The sequence below is a fragment of the Camellia sinensis genome, chromosome 3, assembly GCF_055761805.1.
Source record: "Camellia sinensis isolate YWXY chromosome 3, ASM5576180v1, whole genome shotgun sequence".
NCBI classification, from domain to species: Eukaryota; Viridiplantae; Streptophyta; class Magnoliopsida; order Ericales; family Theaceae; genus Camellia; species Camellia sinensis.
Window position 1 is genome coordinate 220475317 of NC_138963.1, and position 18880 is coordinate 220494196.

Here is an 18880-nt window from a genome sequence, read left to right on the forward strand (position 1 = left end):
TAGGTTTGAAGCTGCTTGGATGTCCCACTCTGGTCTCTTAGACGTGATTAATTTCTCATGGCAAGATATGAACAACAACTTTCTTAGGCCCCGTTTGTTTTCAGAGATAATTGATAGTGAGGGGATTAAGTAAAATTGTGTTTGTTTTGATGATAGTTATTAGTGTAGGGATTATCAAATTATTTTTATATAAAATAAATATAAAATAATAAAAAAATACAAAAAAATTAAACATTAATGTTTTAATAAAAATACCCAACATGTAAAAAATTTTAAAAAAATAAAAATAAAATAAAAAATTTCCAGAAAAAAATAAAATAAATAAAATAATGATTTTTACTTAACAAAAAATACAAAAAATTAAACATTAATGTTTAGAAAAAATTCCCGACATGTAAAAAATAAAATAAAAAATAAATAAAAACAAAAAATTTCTAGTCCGCCAGACTATTTTTCTAATACCAAGTCCTGGAGGCCTATCTGAATCCCCTTGGGGTTCCCATCCTAATCGGGAGCTCACTATCAATCCCCTCCTCATCTCTCAAAACAAACACAATATTAGTGGGTCCCACCTCACTACCAATCCCAATCCCCCCTCTAACTCTCTAAACAAACGGGGCCTTAAGTCCATAGCTGAATTCACTCTCAAAGTGTCGGTGTGGAACAAGGAAGTTTTTGGCAACATTTTTAAAAGGAAAAGACTTTTACTTGCTAGAATTGAAGGCATCCAAAGAGCCCAAACTACTAATTTCTCTCACAGTTTACAGGCCTTAGAGAAGGACCTCATCAATCAGTACAATGTCACTATTTTTCAAGAGGAAATACTTTGGTTTCAAAAATCTCGTTCTAAATATATATCCCTTGGTGATAAAAAACAGCAGATATTTCCATGTTTCTACCATAAACAAGAGGAGGAAACTTAAAATTAATGCCCTTAAAGATTCTGATGGAAACTGGATCACAGAGATAGAGGGAATCAAGTCCATTATCTTGAACTATTTCTCTGACCTCTTCAAGAAAACTGGCATTCACATTCTTAGCCATTAGAGAAATATTGCTCCCATCTATTTTACCATTGAGGATAATGTTGATTTCCTCAAACCTATCTCCAATACTGAAATCTTGAGACCTGTTAAGAATATTGGGGCCTTCAAAACACCAGGAAAGGATGGTATGTAAGCCATCTTCTAATAGAAATATTGGCACACTGTGGGTAAGTCTGTTTGTGATTTTGTCATGGATTGCTTCCATAAAACCAACATCCCCAATACTATTAATGAGACCTTAATTGTGTTGATTCCCAAAGTTGACAATCCTGAGAACATTAAACAATTTAGACCCATTAGCCTTTGCAATGTCTCCTATAAGATCATTACTAAGCTAATTGTGGGTAGAATTAGACCTCTCATTGATAAAATCATCTGTCCTAACCAAAGTAGCTTCATACCTGGGAGAAACACAACTGATAACATTATTATCACCCAAGAGATCCTTCATACTTTGAGAAACAAAAAAGGCAAGAAGGGAGGTATGATTTTTAAAATTGATTTGAAAAAAGCCTATGACAGACTCTCATGGGACTTCATTAGAGATACTTGGTATGAATTTAAACTCAATGAACAATGGGTGGAATTGATTATATGCTGTGTTACTAATACCAAATCTTCTATTCTCTGGAATGGTGAAATTCTGGATGGCATTCCTATTGAGCGAGGACTTAGACAAGGTGATCCCCTATCACCCTACCTATTTGTGCTTTGTATGGAAATGTTATCCAACATGAAAAACCTTAAAGTGAGTGAGAGATCATGGCATGGAATCCAAGCTTCTAGGATTAGGCCCCCTCTATCCCATTTGTTTTTCGTTGACGATCTTATTTTGTTTGCTAAAGCTGACCACTCCAACTGTGAAACTGTTGTGGATGTTCTCAATGACTTCTGTGAGATCTCTGGTCAGAAAATTAACCATTTGAAATCCAAAATCTTTGTTTCTCCCAACCTCTCTTCTACCTAAGCCAGGTCTTTACGAAACCAATATGGTATCCCCCTTACTTAAGACCTTGGTATGTATTTGGGATCTCCTCTCCTTCACACAAGGATTAGCAAACATATTTTCAATGAAATTCTTGAGAAGCTGAAGTCTAGATTATCATGTTGGAAAGCTAAAAACCTCTCCTTTACAGGTAGGATTACTCTCATTCAATCAGTTACTTTTGCTATCCCTTCCTACAATATGCAAACTATGGAACTCCCTAGGAAAATTTGTGATAAAATAGACAAAATCAATAGGAATTTCCTATGGGGAGATATTGAGAATAAAAGGAAAATACATCTTGTCAACTGGGATAGTGTATGCAAAAGTAAAGAAGATGATGGCCTTGGAATTAGAAAAACTAGAGGGCAAAATTCAGCCTTCCTTACCAAACTTGAGTGGACTTTACTGAGTGATAATAGCAAACTCTGGTGCTAAATCCTTTAATCCAAATATTTGAAAAATCATTCTTTCTTCAGCTGGCCCCAGAAGAAGACTTCATCCCATATTTGAAAGAGTATCTGTCACACTAGAGATACCCTTAGAAATTATGTTAAGTGGAGAGTAGGCAATGGTGATACTATCTCATTTTGGAATGATTGGTGCTGTAGAACACAACCACTGGCTAAAAATTATAACCCCAGTCACATCAATGATTCAACCAAGGTCAGCAATGTTCTTGATAATGAAGGGAATTGGGACACTGATATCCTTGCCAACCTTGTAAACCAACAGGACCTCCAAGAGATCATAAAGATCTATAGGCCCAAATTTGTGACCTACCCAGATGCCGCCTCTTATAATGGGTTCACTAGTGGTATTTTTACCACTGTTTCTGCTTGCAAAGCTATCACTACTCAAGAAGGAGATGGCAGAGATTGGAAATGGATCTAGAAATTGTAATTTCCTCAGAAAAAAGTGTTTCCTCTGGCCTATATTGAAAGACAAATTACCTACCGACCATGTAACAACCCCGACCTCTAATTAATGTTAATTCATGATTAAATAAGCCTAATCAATAATTAATGAAATTCTGACTTTAATTGCATGTGTGTGTGTCGCATTATTGTGCTTATATCTGTTTATCGTAGAAAGATCTGTTCGCATTTCTGTTTCTTCTTGCGAATTGAATGCCTCATCGACATCCAATCATGAAATTGACTCGATTTATGTGCTATTTAGGATTTTTAGAACATTATGGTAGATTTAATTAGAATTCGATTCAGAACGATTAAATTAGCATAATTTAATATTCAATTGATTAGTAAATCAACAATTTAATTAAACCATTAACCAAGCATATATAAGGCTCCCATATGTGCCTCCACTCATTCTTTTTCTTCATCTCAACACATCTTTGAGCTTACACACACAAACCAAACATGGGAGAGAGAAAGAAGAGAAGTTTGAGCTCAAATGCGATTACCCCTACCGCACGTGCGGTTTTAGGTATCCAATATCGAAAATTCTGCTATGTTTTTGTGAGCTCTTCCTCTTCAAAACTTAAACCCAATTTGACCAAATCAAAGCCCAAAAGTTATCAAACATGGTGTATAGACAAATACCAAGTTCAAACCAAGAATAGGACTTTAAATTCAAACCCAAGTCCTACAATCACATGAACAACTTTAAAGTTGAGAAGAAAACAAAACCTATGCATATGGGAATTCTATGTTTTAACAAAACCGTGGAAATCTAACTTAAAATCATGCAAGACCAAGTGGATGAGCTTTATTCATGCCAAGATTTGACCGATTCCTCTTGTTAGGGTTTGTAACACAACTTACACTACCTAATCCCTCATTTTCTCCTTAAATTCCATGAGTTCAAGATGAAAATTATTCTCATGCAAGAAATTAGGAAGAATTCTTACCTCAATGAGTTAATTTAGTGAAGTTGCTTCAAGTTCCCTTCTTCTCCTTTTCTTTCTCTTCTTCTCTCCATGTTCTCTAGAATACTCTCTCTCTCTCTCTCTCTCTCTCTCTCAGATTATATCCCTCTCTCTTTTATTTGAGTTCATCATAGATATAAAAATTATCTAATTTTACTTAACGTGAATTAATGAAATTAGAACCACATCATTTGAATTAATTATCTAATTAATTAAATTATTTCTTACTGGCACTTAAGTTAGCTGAACCCTACTTTAAGGGAAATTAGGTTCTACCCACCGAGTCCATTAGTTAATTGGCAACCTTACAGTTTAACAAATTAGACAAGTCTTTTTCACAAATTAGCGTATCTGTCAAACAAAACATGGTGCACATAACATATAAATAAACATAAAATGCACGCATAAATACATAATTAAGATTAACCATAAAATTAACAGCTAATTAAGAGATGGGTGTTACAATATTGTTACCCTCGGACAAAGGCCTTGTACTTGTAAACCACGGTATTATTACACCTGGGCGAGGGCCTTGTGCTAAGGATGTCACGCATACTTGTCAAAAACTGGACATTCATTCATTGATACAGAACATAGCATTTCAGAAAGCTGATTATTTCTTATCATATCATATAAGAAAATACTTTAACATGAACATAGCTTTACAAAGTTATTACTCACAGATGGCTCCACTTGCAGAGTAGACAAGTCAGACAACTTATGGGGCGTGACCTACACACACACAATAGAAACACATAATAAAACATACACTTGATTGGTACTTAACTTCTTTCGTTTTGTCCTTAGTGTGTTTCAAGGTCTTATCCTCTTATTGAGCCCTAATCATAGCCTAGGAATGCCTAGGATGAAATGTGGATTCCAAAATGCACTTTGGAACTCTTAACAAAACTTGCTGAAAACAGGGGTCATGCTCGAGCGCAACTTCCCTCGCTCGAGCGAACATGCAAACATATGAGAGGTCGCTCGAGCGCAAATTCCCTCACTCGAGTGGTCTATAAATTCTGCAAAAGTACTGGTTATGTGAAACCTTTGCTCGATGGCCGTTCAATGGTCGCTCGAGTGTGATACTGAGGTCCCCGTTCGAGCGTAACCTATGTCGCTCGAGCAATCTGCAAAATGTGAAACCTTCTGAGAGCTTGCATTTCTCGCTCGAGCAAGCTTCCGGTCGTTCGAGTGTGAAGTGTAAGATCACAAAGTAGTCCCTCGAGCGCAGATTATGCCGCTTAAAGAAGTGCAAAATCTAAAATTTTCATATTGTACTCCCAAGCTCTAAACTCAAATTACACACTTCAAAACTCATCTTTTTGGGCCAAAATTCTAGAAAACACGTAGAAACTCGTAAAATACTATGATTTGAAAATCATTTCACTAAATTAAGGCCCCAAAGCATACTAATTGATCAAAACTCCAACTTGAAATTTATGAATATGCCATGAACATGACATACATGAATTACTTTGAACTTAAGCTTTCCAAAACATGATCAATTAAAGTCAAATGGTAAGAAATGTGATGAATTCTCAAAACCAAGTTAAGATAGACATATGCATGTGAACATTCTTTAGAAATCTACTCAAGATATCATGATATATGCATGCATGCATGACATGATTCAATTCTCTTCATTTCTAACTCCATCCTTGTATTATCCAATATAATTCTCTAGAGTTCCTGTCCTACACATCATAATTGTGCAATCTAAAGGTTGACTTCTTACCTAGGCTTGTCAATGATGCCCTAGATGATCAATTGTTGGAAGTTCTAAGCCAAAATCTCTAAGTTCTTTAGCAATCTTTGAGGGGAGAGAGAGAGTATTCTAGAGAACAATGAGAGAAGAAGAGAAAGAAAGGGAGAAGAAGGGAACTTAAAGGAACTTCACTAAATTAACTCGTTGAGGTAAGAATTCTTCCTAATTTCTTGCATGAGAATAATTTTCATCTTGAACTCATGGAATTTAAGGAGAGAATGAGAGATTAGGTAGAGTAAGTTGTGTTACAAACCCTAACAAGAGGAATCCTTCAAATCTTGGCATGAATAAAGCTCACCTACTTGGTCTTGTATGATTTTAAGTTAGATTTCCATGGTTTTGTTAAAACATAGAATTCCCATATGCATAGGTTTTGTTTTCTTCTCAACTTTAAAGTTGTTCATGTGATTGTGAGACTTGGGTTTGAATTTAAAGTTCTATTCTTGGTTTGAACTTGGTATTTGTTTATACACCATGTTTGATAACTTTTGGGCTTTGATTTTGTCAAATTGGGTTTAAGTTTTGAAGAGGGAGAGCTCACAAAAACAGAGTAGAATTTTCGATTTTGGATACCCAGAATCGCACGTGCGGCAGGGGTGACCGCACGTGCGGTAGGCACTAGCGCACGTGCGGTAGGCACTAGCGCACGTGCGGTAGGCACTAGCGCACGTGCGGCGGGTAGGCCCGCACGTGCGGAGAACAGGGGAAATGTTTGGAGCATTCTGTATAAATTGCACTTGCTGGCGCACGTGCGGTGAGAGTCCCACACGTGCGCCCAAGGGGCTCCGCACGTGCGGCTGTTTGGCAGCCTCGGTTTCATTTTTATGCTTCGTTTACCCCACTTCCGGGCCTCCGTTAACGTGATTCACATCCATATTTGACATACATTTGCATTGCACGAGCATTAAAAGAAAGTAAAAGAACAATTCCTAAATAATGAAAATAATTAGTTGATTATATAGCGAATTAAGTGTACTACGCTTATATCTGTCTGTGTAGGTCAAACGCCACGTCCCAATCACATGCTTCATAGAGCCAACTGTAAATAACAATGTTGTAAAGATATGTTTAACTTAATGTAACTCTTTCCTGCTTTATATTATTCTCTGTTTTGACGTGCTTCTTCTTATGTTTATGAATGATGATCCTATTTTTCTTACACGGTATATTGTTGTATCCTTAGTACCTATTTACATGAATACAGAGATCTCTGCAGTTTCAATTCTTGGAACTCCTGTTTATTATGTTGATGGCCATCATATCTATTTACTGGTCTTTATAACCGCTTGTTCGGTCTTCTAGACCACCTGCATTAGCTTGCTATGGGATGTACCGCGTGTACTTTTATGCTTTATGTATAAGATAAGAATCTGTTCAGTTTGTGATTTGTCTTACATCATGATCATCATTCAAAACCCTTTACACAGTTGCTATTCATTGGGTTTTAGCTCACGTTTATATATATATATATATATATGTAGGTGATCCAGTTCAGGAGGGGACGTAGTGACGGCAATCTCGCCTCCGTTTTGGTCAAGCTACCTTTTGTGCCTCACGGCGAGGTTTCTATCTGTTGAAGCACGTAGGTGGTCCAGTGAGCACCTATTTGAAATCACTCACGTGTTATGGTCGGTTGCCGCTGGCATTATATTCATGGTTGATGAGAATGTCTCCCCCCTTTTAGTTATATTTTGATAAGCTTGTGCTACCTTGATGTACATATGTGTATATGTCACGACCTAACCCCAAGGGCTTAGGGTTGGAATCGCAGTTTACTAATTTATTCTATTCATAGCAAATTAAACTGCGCAAGCGGAAATAAAAATAATTAAACAAGAAATTACTTCATTTTACTATTTTAATAAGAGAAAATACATTTATACGGCTTTTTTTTATTATTTTATTATTTAGTGACTGGCCCCGAGTAGAACAAAAGGGAGCAAAAATATAAATAAAAAAAAAGAAAAAAAAAAAGAAAGACACAATAGTGGTTCAACATCAATCCTCATGCGGGTTCCATTATGTGAGGTTATGGGTTTCCCTACATCTCGTCACCTGAAATGGTAACAGCTATAAGCACACAGCAGAGTGAGAAATATTATGCCAAGAGTATAGGGAATTGAAAATAACTATAGATAGTTAGTTAAGTTAAAACATTTACATAACTCAATTTGGTAAATAAATCATTTAAGTGGCAGTAACTAAAATACAGAAATTATATAAATAAAAAAAAGAAAAAAGAAAGACACAATAGTGGTTCAACATCAATCCTCATGCGAGTTTCATTACGTGAGGTTATGAGTTTCCCTACATCTCGTCACCTAAAATGGTAACAGCTATAAGCACACAGCAGAGTGAGAAATATTATGCCAAGAGTATAAGGAATACAAAACAACCATGGATAGTTAGTTAAGTCAAAACATTTACATAACTCAATTTGGTAAATAAATCATTTAAGTAGCAGAAACTGAAATACAGAAATTATATAAATAAATAACCATAACCACGATACAGAACAGAACAGAACAGAGGTCACAGAAGTGACAATAGGTCAATGGATCCATGACAAAACAAAGGACCACAAAGTGGCCAAACAGAGACCAATGGTTATTTATGTTCCCCAAGGCGTGGGACTCCCGTGGTGGTATTTATAAAACATAATTGTTTATAAGGTCATAGTCAAATATTCTTTAAAATTTAAACAAATATATTCATGGGTTTTCATTTTAACAAATAGAGTTCATAAATTAATCCACATAATTGAAATATTTATAAAACATAACTTGTATTAATATAACTAATAAAATATAACTTGTATAAAATAAATTATGGTAAGTCAAAACATACATAAATTATATTATGGTTACTCAAGGTATAATATAACTCACCTTAAGATTGAGTCTTACTATTTCCTTCCTATTTTTTCTATCTTCTCGAGATCACTTCCTTCCTCCTTTCTGTCTCTTTCTTCTTCTTCTTTTTTTATTCTCTCTTCATTCCTTTATGCAATTCGTAGCGCCACTCTCTCTTATATATACACAACACCTGATGCCTAACAAATGGTGACTCACCTCTCATAGGGCCTAGACAATGCAGGTGGCGTATCATCCTTCTCCTGGAGGATTTACAAATCTCCTTAATTAAATGCTAGTTAATTAACCTCATCAATTACTGTTAACCTTATCAGATATGGTAGGCTTGTTATTATGTTTATTGTTATTATTATTATTATTATTATTTATTTATTATTATTGTTATCAATATTATTATGTATTTACTATCTTTAACTCTAATTTGGCCCCAACTAGTGTTATAATTCCATATTTGTATTAATTTGGCCCCAAATAATAATCCCTAATTAATCTCATATTTGATAACTCAATGCCAAATTAGGTTTATATATTTATTTATTTAATAATATATCATCACATACAACCATAATTATATTTAACTATAAATATTTAGGTGGTATTTAATTAAACGTTCAAGGTGTCACAGTATATTTATATATCTATAGTAATGCATTTTGTCTCATGTGAGTTCACAGCTTGTTGGACGTTTTAATTTCTTACATCTTAGCTTCCACTAGCCCCGTTTGTTTGGTTTATGCAGTTAGGCCTTTGGTAATCACATATTACTAGTCGGTTACGATGCCAAACTTTTAGGGGCGGGTTTGGATCATGACAAATACCGTGGTTTCAAGATCCTTTCCCGGAGGTAATAATACCATGGCTCAGTATGATACAAGTTTCCCGATACCGGAGGTTCCTTATGGAACTAACAAGCATGATAACGCTAATGGATGTACCATGTATGATTAAGTATGAACTATGATTTCTGTATGTAGTTTGAACAAGAATATGAATATACATCTGTTTTTGATATGATCTCTGATTTCTGAATCTGTTATGAACATTATTCATTTAAACTCTTTACTCTGTTATTATTCACTATGCTTCCGCTCACTATTTATATTATGTATGTAGGTGAGCAAGCGCGCGACCAGGCCTAAGTTGCTGCCTGGAGTGTTTTGTGTCAGCCAACCACTGTGCCTCCCAGGGAGGTTTCTTTTGAGAAGTCAAGTTTTGTGAACCTCATGAAGATGTTTTGTTGGTTGTTTTGCTTACCTGTACGTTGGGCTAAGTCCCTCATGACATTATGTGTATGGTGATATAACTTTTATGGAAGTTTGACATTATATAAGTTTAAAACTTATTTGTCTCATGTACGTCTACACAGCTCTATGTACCTTTTATCTTGTATAATTGCTTCCGTAGCCCCCTTATATTTTTGTTATTCTGTTAAGAGGCCTTGGGTAATTCCAGGATTACTGGCCGATTACGTCGCTAAACCTAAAAAAACAGGTTTGGGTCGTGACAAACCACCTGATGCTTATCAGAAACATGGCATCATCTGGTCTTTGTCCTAGATGCGGGCTACTTAGTCAGGATATGAGTCATCTCCTCAGGGATTGTCCCACTTCCAAAGTTGTCTGGTTTGAAATTACAAATCATATTTAGTGGAAGCAAGGATTTGTTCAACCTTTTGTTTGAATGGGTTTCCTCAAATTTGAAAAATAAAATGTTGTTTTGTGGTTTTAAATGGCCCCCCATATTTACTGTCACTCTTTGGCAGATTTGGAAGGAGCGTAATTCATCGGTTTTTGAAAACATTTTGGTACCCATTCAAACCAGTCCTAAGAACATAAGGATTTATGTTCAAGAGATTGAACAGGCTTTCTACTCCCCTCTCCACCCCAACCCTTCTCATCCTAGACTAATCCACTGGTCTTTTCTACATGCAGGTCAACTCAAACTTAACACAGATGGATGCTCTAAAGGTGACCCAGGCCAAGCTGGGTATGAAGGACTGCTGCGGGATGAAGCTGGAACTTGGCTATGGGGATACTATGGTAAACTAGGCCACTGCTCCAGTCTAGAAGTTGAATTATGGGGCATATAGAGGGGCCTCACCATTCTCTTTCAAAAAGGCACCATGAATGTGGTCATTGAAACAGATTCTACCCAAGCTATCACATAACTCCATGATAGACCAAGCCATAGCTTACCTTATAAGGCCCTCATTAAAGACACCAAGTTTCTCTTGAAAAGATGCTACTGCTCCATCAACCACTCCTTCCGCGAGGCGAACAGAGTTGCCGACAAACTAGCAAATTTGGGAGTAGCCCCAGGATGATCATGTGGTAGTCTTAGAAGACCCACCTGAAGAAGTGAGATCTCTAGTCATAGATGACATGACTGGAGTTAGTCTTGTGAGAGACTGACTTCTTGAATTGTAAGGATACTTTAACTTGTGTTTGTTTTTCTTTCATTTGAATCAAAAAAAGAAAAGAAAAAAGAATAGATATGAGTGAAATTTCGAAAGATCTAAATTTTGTTTAAATTTGGACACTCAATGCACTTTTGTTTGCCTTGTCTCATGGTCGGACATGATGTTTTTTCACCTATTCAAGATAACGTCATATTTAGGAGTGATAAACAAATTAAATAGTTCAAACTCAATTCGCATTTAACTGGTTAAAAATTCGTTCGGACTTAGTTGGATAAATAAATAAGTTAAGCTCAACACATTTTGAAATTCGTTAAAATTTTTAAACCAATTTTGAACTGTCAATTACTCGTTCGGTTCAGTTTCGTAAGCCTATAACTATATAAAAATACCAAACTACTCGAGTTTGACTTGACAAAAGCTCGTTTAAGATCAATCCAAAAGTTTAACGAATCAAGTTTAAATAAAATTTAAAATTCTTTAAAATTTTTAAATTAAACTTAAAAAGTTAATGGTTCGGCTTATTTATCAACTATAGTCACTTTAGGCTTATTCTTTAAAAAGTAATTCTGGATATCCACAATTAGGCAAATCATATCTATCAATTAAAATGAGGCACAACACTTAAAATAAAGGGCAAATTACATATACCCCTTGAGATTTGGTAAAATTACAGATACTTCTTGAAGTTTGAGAAATTACAGATACCCCCTGAAAGTACTATTTGCATAACAAAGTAGGGGGCAGACAAATTGTTATGAAAATATAAACCTCAGGAGACAATTTGTATGAAAATATAAACCTCAGGGGGTGTCTGTAATTTAGCTAAATCTCGAGGGAGGTATGTGTAATTTTCCCTAAAATAAATAAATAAATAAATAACTAATAAATAAAAAAATTGAACTTAAAAGTTGAGATATTTCCAATTGAACTTGAGAGTTGAGATATTTCCAATTCATCCATAGGTGCCTTTACGGCTAGACTATCCGTGAGAGTTACGAGTATATTGTTTTGTTGTCTAAATGAATAATGCCTTATTGCCAAGTAATTTCATGGCAATAAGCGACCAACGACACTTCTATGCAACATCCATCTTTCAAAAAAAAAAAAAAACACTTTTATGCCACAGTTATATATTGCTATCTTATCTACTTTTAGAAAAGTTATGAACATATTTCAAAAATAAAATATATGACAAAATTTTAAATTTAGTATTTTGTTAATTAGGTACAGAAGAAATTAGTACACTCATTTTAATTTTAAATTCATTTTCAAAATACTTTGTGAATCATAATATCATTGATCTCTTTTAATAATGAACATTGAATGTCTTTCGAAAAGAGAATATTTAAAACAACAAAGAATGAAACATATAAAAAGAGATTCGGTACTTGATATCGTCACTAATAAGTCTTTTTCTTTTTTTCAATCATTTTAAAAATTTTATAATATCACACTAGAGATGAGAAGTGGCAACACTTCAAAACTCCACAATGAGCTGTGACCCAATCATCATATTAGCCACGCAGACCAAGTAGACATCATCATAAACTCAATTTCATTGTTCATTGTCATGATAAACTTTGTTTTTTCTTTTGTTTCTTCAATATTGAGACTTTTATAAGAGAGTTAGTTAGTGGGGCGTGTTGTCATGTAATTGTTCTTGCAATTTTGTAAAAAGTATAAAAATTGATAATTGAAGGAGACATTGGACGGCCCAATAGATAAGGCCCCTGGTGACCGGCTCATGGGTCCGGGTTTGATGCCTTGGCCCACCAGTTATAGTAGGTATATTTATTTTATAATATATTGTGTATATTTAATTTAGTGTGAATATAATTTTTAAATTTTTAAAAAATTTACTTCTAAGAATACAGACACGTCTCTATTTTTATACATATGTTGTATTTGTGCACAACTATTAATATATATATATATATATATATATATATTTATGAAAATTTTCTTGGGATTAATAAAAACAACAATGATTCATCCCACTAATTTGAGAGCACTAATGGACCACTAATGAGGTGAAAATTCAAAAAAAAAAAATCCCATCATGTGAGACCCACACCACTTTAGAGCTATTAGTGACTCCTCTTTTTAGTGATCTTACTCATTTTTGTAATAAAAATATTAAAAAAAGCACAATTTAGCTTTCAATTTTTTTTTCGGAACTGCTACGTAGCTCGAAATTGACGAGCCCGAAATTGGCTCGACTCCAACGAGAAATTTATTTTATTTTATTTTATTTTTATTTTATTTTGTTTCATTCATTCTCGTTTTTTTGATCATCTTCAGCTGGGTTCATCTATTATCAATTTGGATGGTTTATTTATTATTCAAAAACACAGAGATCATCTATTAAAAAACACAGAGACCTGGGTTCATCTTCATCCACATATGAATTTGTGTTGTTCTGTGTGGACAAATATGTGGACAGAACAACACAGAACAACCCAGCTGAATATTAAATTCATATGTGGACAGAACAGAGTTCAACCGATCTTCATCTTCATCATTTTTTTTTTTCGTTGTTTTTCTGCAGATCTTGTTCATCATCTTCATCATCATCATCATCTTCATCATCTTCATCAACAAAAAAAAAAAAATCACCTCTATCTTCGACAAAAAAAAGATCTTCTTGAACAAGATCGAAGATATCACAGATCTGGCAAAACTTCTGCAGATTTCGTTGAAGATCGAAGATATCACAGATCTTGTTTTTTTTGATGAAGATTGAAGATGATCGAAGATTGATGATGAAGATCGAAGATGATCGAAGATATCACCGCCATCACTGCGCCATCACCGACCGCCATCACCGATCTTCCTTCTCTTCTCTCTTCCTCTTCTCTTCTCTCAATCTTTGCTTCCTCTCTCTCTCTCGCCTCTGTCTGTTATTGAAAGGCAAGGCAACTGTTGTTGAAAAGCAAGGGAAAAGCAAAGGAAGGAAAAGAATTAAAAAATAATAATAATTTCGAGCCAGTTTTCGAGCCCAAGTATTCGAGCTACGGGTCAATTCCCTTTTTTTTTTAATCTTCAATAAAAGAAAGAAAAGAACAAAATCCAAGTGAGAATGATATGAGATAATAGGAATATATTCCAGGGTTGGTCCATGAAAAGTACCTCATTTTTTGACATTATATCTGTTGTGTGGTCCACCAGTTCACAAGTGGCCAAAATCCAGACCAAATTAGTCCAAGTTCCTAGTACATGTTGCTCGAAACCCCCCATTTTTTTTCTTTTCTTTTCTGTTTTTTATTTTTTTTAATTTATATTAAAATTTCATTTTTGTTCTTATTTTTTAAATTGCAACAATAAAAACTTTTATATTGTAATGCGATCCTTTTGTTATTGTAAAAATTTTGGTTAAAATGTAAGCACGCTTTAGAAACACTGAAGGAAAAATAAATAAATTATGACATATTATCCCTTTTATTTTCAAATTTCATTTTAATCTCTCATATTATAGTATTCACTCAAAATTTTAAACAATAGGCTAATGAGAGGATCAAATTAATGCACGAGTTGCAGTCTGAGAACCTAAAAATTAAAATGTACATGACCAAAATAAAAAGAAAAAACAAATGTAAAAAACCACTAAATTGTAATTAATTTATTTGTCAATTCACATAATTTGAATTAGTCTATGTAGTGTAGTTTTCATATCTTCAGTAATATTATCTCCAAACAACCAAATCCATGGCCTAAAACGGCACACAAAATGTATATTTTGGCAAGTTTGATTGTTTTGTTAATGTAATTACTCTTCTACCTTAAACAACTAAGCATGATATTTAGATTTGAATCTTACAACTACGCATACAGTTTTTCTAATAATAATGTCTTTTTTTTATTGTTATTATAAAAAAAAAAAAAAAGTTCCTTGGTGTCATAAACAAATAACCAACAAAATGGAAAAGCCAAAAAATGGATAATCACAAGACTTCCACAAAAGAGAGAATTAATTGTGATAATTGACGCATAGAAAAGGGGGTGTGAGAGATAAGATTAAGAAAGGTTGTGATATTCATAGCCTAACATGCTCCATCTTTCTACTGCACATATTTTATGAAAAAAATTGTTATATTAACATTATTTATATAAAAAAAAAATATTAAAATAATATGATAGTGATATTTTTTAATCTATTAGCTCAAGTGTAATTATTTTTGTTTGAAGTTGGGTCACAATAAATCAGAGTATACTGTATAAAAATTCAACATAAAAATTATGTTGACTTATCATTACTCTATCATTAAGAAGCAAGCAAGTACCCACCCAAAAAAAGTAGCAAGCAAGCCTTTTTTTTAATTTTTATTTTTTTTATCCTTTCTTTCACGTATAGATATCCGCTAGATACACCTCAATATCTTGAACCTTGATATGGGTAAACTCATAAAGGTTATAATTTATTATGAATAATTCAAGCCCACCATTTAGGTTCAATACATAATTTAACTAATGAAACCCAACGTTGCTGGAGTTCAATATGGCATCAAGAACCAATGACACTTAAACACGTGGTAGGTGAAGGACAGGCCACATAAGCAGACAAAGATCCTGCAAAGTTATTGTACTGCACATCAGCCATTAATGAAGCCCCTTACAGCATTTATTGCGATAACCCCTCCCCGTCGACACAGAACGGTCTCACCATGAACAAGGCAAGTTAGAGCATAGACTTTCGGCCAAGTTGACAGGTCGGAAGGGATAACGAAATGATTATCAAAGAATATAAGCAGACGTCGAAAACAAGAAAAAGGTTAAGCTTTCTATCTCTAATCTATCTCCACATTCCACTTCTCTTTCTAACTTGCTCGTCGGAGGGTTCGCTGAGGGACTCCCCGTTCCCCGTTAAACTCTTGTACAGGTCTTCTGGTGGATTTGGTCATTCGGACACGGGTTTGAGAAGCGCGGATCAGTCCGACCCGTTCCACCTGGAACGAACTGCATCGTCAGTTGGCGCCGTCTGTGGGAAATCTCTTACTCCGCGCGTCAGTTGTGCTCATTATCACCGAAGGCCCTTTCCCAATAAACCCTTCCTACCACCTGCGAAGGTGGATGGTTACAACTAGATCCATGGCTTCCTACCCCAAAGTTCCCGACCACCAAGCCGACCCTCCCAATCCAAACAATCCACTGCAGTATTTTACCGAGCTCACTAACAGCATTAACCGCCTGGCCGAGCAAAACCAAGCATTGATAAATACTTTACTCCAAAGAAACCTTCCCATGCCTCCTCCACCACCTCCAGATATTCCCCCCAACCAAAAACGAGCCCCGAGCCATACTATCCAGCAGCCCCATCCACTCAACTTGGAAGGCTTGCGAGCCCCTCCCCCGAATGTAAACTAGCCACCCCGAGCCCCGTATCCATCAATCCCGGCAGCAACCCCCGAAGGAGAGGCCAGTAGCGTCCAACCCCCGTTGCCTTCTGTTGGTGACAACATTCCTTTCTGGGATGCAGAACTCCGAGCTATGAAGCTCCAGCTCCAAGGAGTCATGCAGAACATACAACATAAACCATCTACCACAGCCAACTCCCCATTTGTTGCCTCCATCAGGGACAAACCTCTACCCCCCAAGTTTAAAATGCCCACGATCAACTTTTTCAACGGTTCATCAGACCCAGTCGATCACTTGGAGACCTATAGAACCCTCATGACCCTCCATGCATTCCCCGATGAAATCATGTGTCGAGCTTTCCCCGTAACACTCAAGGGGTCGGCCGACTCTGGTTTAGTCAACTGCCAGCAGACTCTGTTTCCACTTTCCAGCACCTCAGTGACTCTTTTCTCAGCCATTTCATTGGAGCCCAGTGCCAGCGGCGTCCGGCAACCCAGCTCCTCAACATCCATCAGACTGAGGGGGAGTCGTTGCGCAGCTTACTTCCTTCTCCTTACTCCATTCCCTCACCCTCTTCACTCGGTCTTCGGCCGCCCCGTCCAACTTGGACTCGATTGATTTGGTGGGGACCTTCCACGTCGTGCGAATTCCTACCCCACCGTTCGCCGTCACAAAGAACCATCTCGGCCTTCACCCTTTCACCAAAGATAGAAGACCCACCACCAAAGATAGAAGACCAACCACCAGCCCTCGCCCCGCCATCGCTTGTAGAGTAACCCAAGTCTCCTGCTGACCGGAGGCCTTGTAGCAGGAGAAGAACTCCTCCACTGTCATTGCCGCCCTCCCGGTCGCCTGCAGCCAGGCACTTGCTCAGGCCATCACTATTTTCCAAGCGTTCGGCATCAGCTGCCCTGGCACCACCTCTAACTTGTTCAACACATCTACCACCACTTGGGGGAGAGGTAGCCTTAAACCCCCTCGCAACGCCTCCTCGTATAAGCTGAACTCGCCCGGTCGCGCATCCGACGCCCTTTCCTTGGATATGGGCAATCTTAACCCTATCTCCGAGGGAATCTAGTACTTCCTCCTTATTCCCTCAAACTCCTCATCCATAAGCGTAGATCTGTCCGACTTGGTGTGCCAGTGGTCCGGCTCCACCTGGCTAATAGGTTTCGGGGCTGCAATCATCGTCCTTGGACGAGCCCGCACCGCCTCACCGACTACCCCTCATTCCCTACGCTCCGCACAATACTGCTTTGCCAAATCTACCGCATCGTCGTCACCTAATGGATCAACCCTTGCGGTTATTGCTTCCTCGTGGGCTATCTCTCTTGTGTGTCTGCGAATGGCTTCAGATGCGGGCACAAGAAAGTTTACAAAGTGTTGTAGGGGTGTATCATTGGCAACGAACGAGTTCATTTTTGGGATGTTTTCGTTTTTTGCAAAGAGATAGGTAAAACGGATAATATCAAACGCCCAAGACTTACCTATATTTCAAGGGTCACAATTAAATTTTGCCAATTTGAAAATTTTCAAAAATCCGCCAAAACTGTATTTTCAACACCCTATATTGACCTATCGTTTCATTTCTTGCTCAACGCCTAACCTTCCCCATTACGAGATTCTGCCACGTGTACGACCATAATCCACTGCCCCTTTCCCCTTTCTTGTTTATTCCACTTCACTTCACCACGTGCCCCAACCACTCTTCGAGCCCCGCGCGCTGCCACTTCTCCCTCCACTCGGTCACCTTTCACGATCAGCTCCCCTCATGGTCGGTCACCCTTCACGGCCGGCCCTCCTCATGGTCGGTCCCTCCACTCGGTTGCCCTTCACGGTCGGCCCTCCTCCTAGTCGGTCCCCCTCCTGGTTAGCCCCTCCGCTCGAACACCCATCGCCGTCAGCCCACCTCCCTTCGCCCCGCCATCTCTAACAACCATCGTTTTCTTCTTTATTCCTTTCGTTGGACTAAAGCTGCACTCGGGAATAGGGGACTACTGACATGGGTAAGCCCATAAAGGCTGGGGCTGTGCAAAATACCGCCCAATTTGCTAAAGCCACACCGATCCGCATCTATCCACACCGCTCTAACCGCTAACCGCGGTTTAAACTTTAAAATTTCTAATCCGCCAACCGAACTGCTCCGCTCCGATATAGTTAATACATATATATTTTTTAACTTCCAATGAAATATCAATGTAAAGATGAGTGTGCGAGAGATTTAAGATATGAAATTTATTACAAATTAATAGTTATATATATGAAACATATTATGTAAAATTACTTTGCGTTATATATCTAACAAATATTATACAAATTAGTGTTATATATTATGCAAATATATGATAATTAGTTAGAATATTCTTCAATCCGCCAACCAGCCAAAAACCGTCCAAACCGCAATTTGTCAATCCGCTAATTCGCCAACCCGCCATTCGGTTTGTAAATTTACTCTCAAACAGCCCGAACCGCACCGCATACACCCCTAATAAAGACTATAGCCCACTATGAACAACTCAAGCCCACCAGTTAGGGCCCAATACATA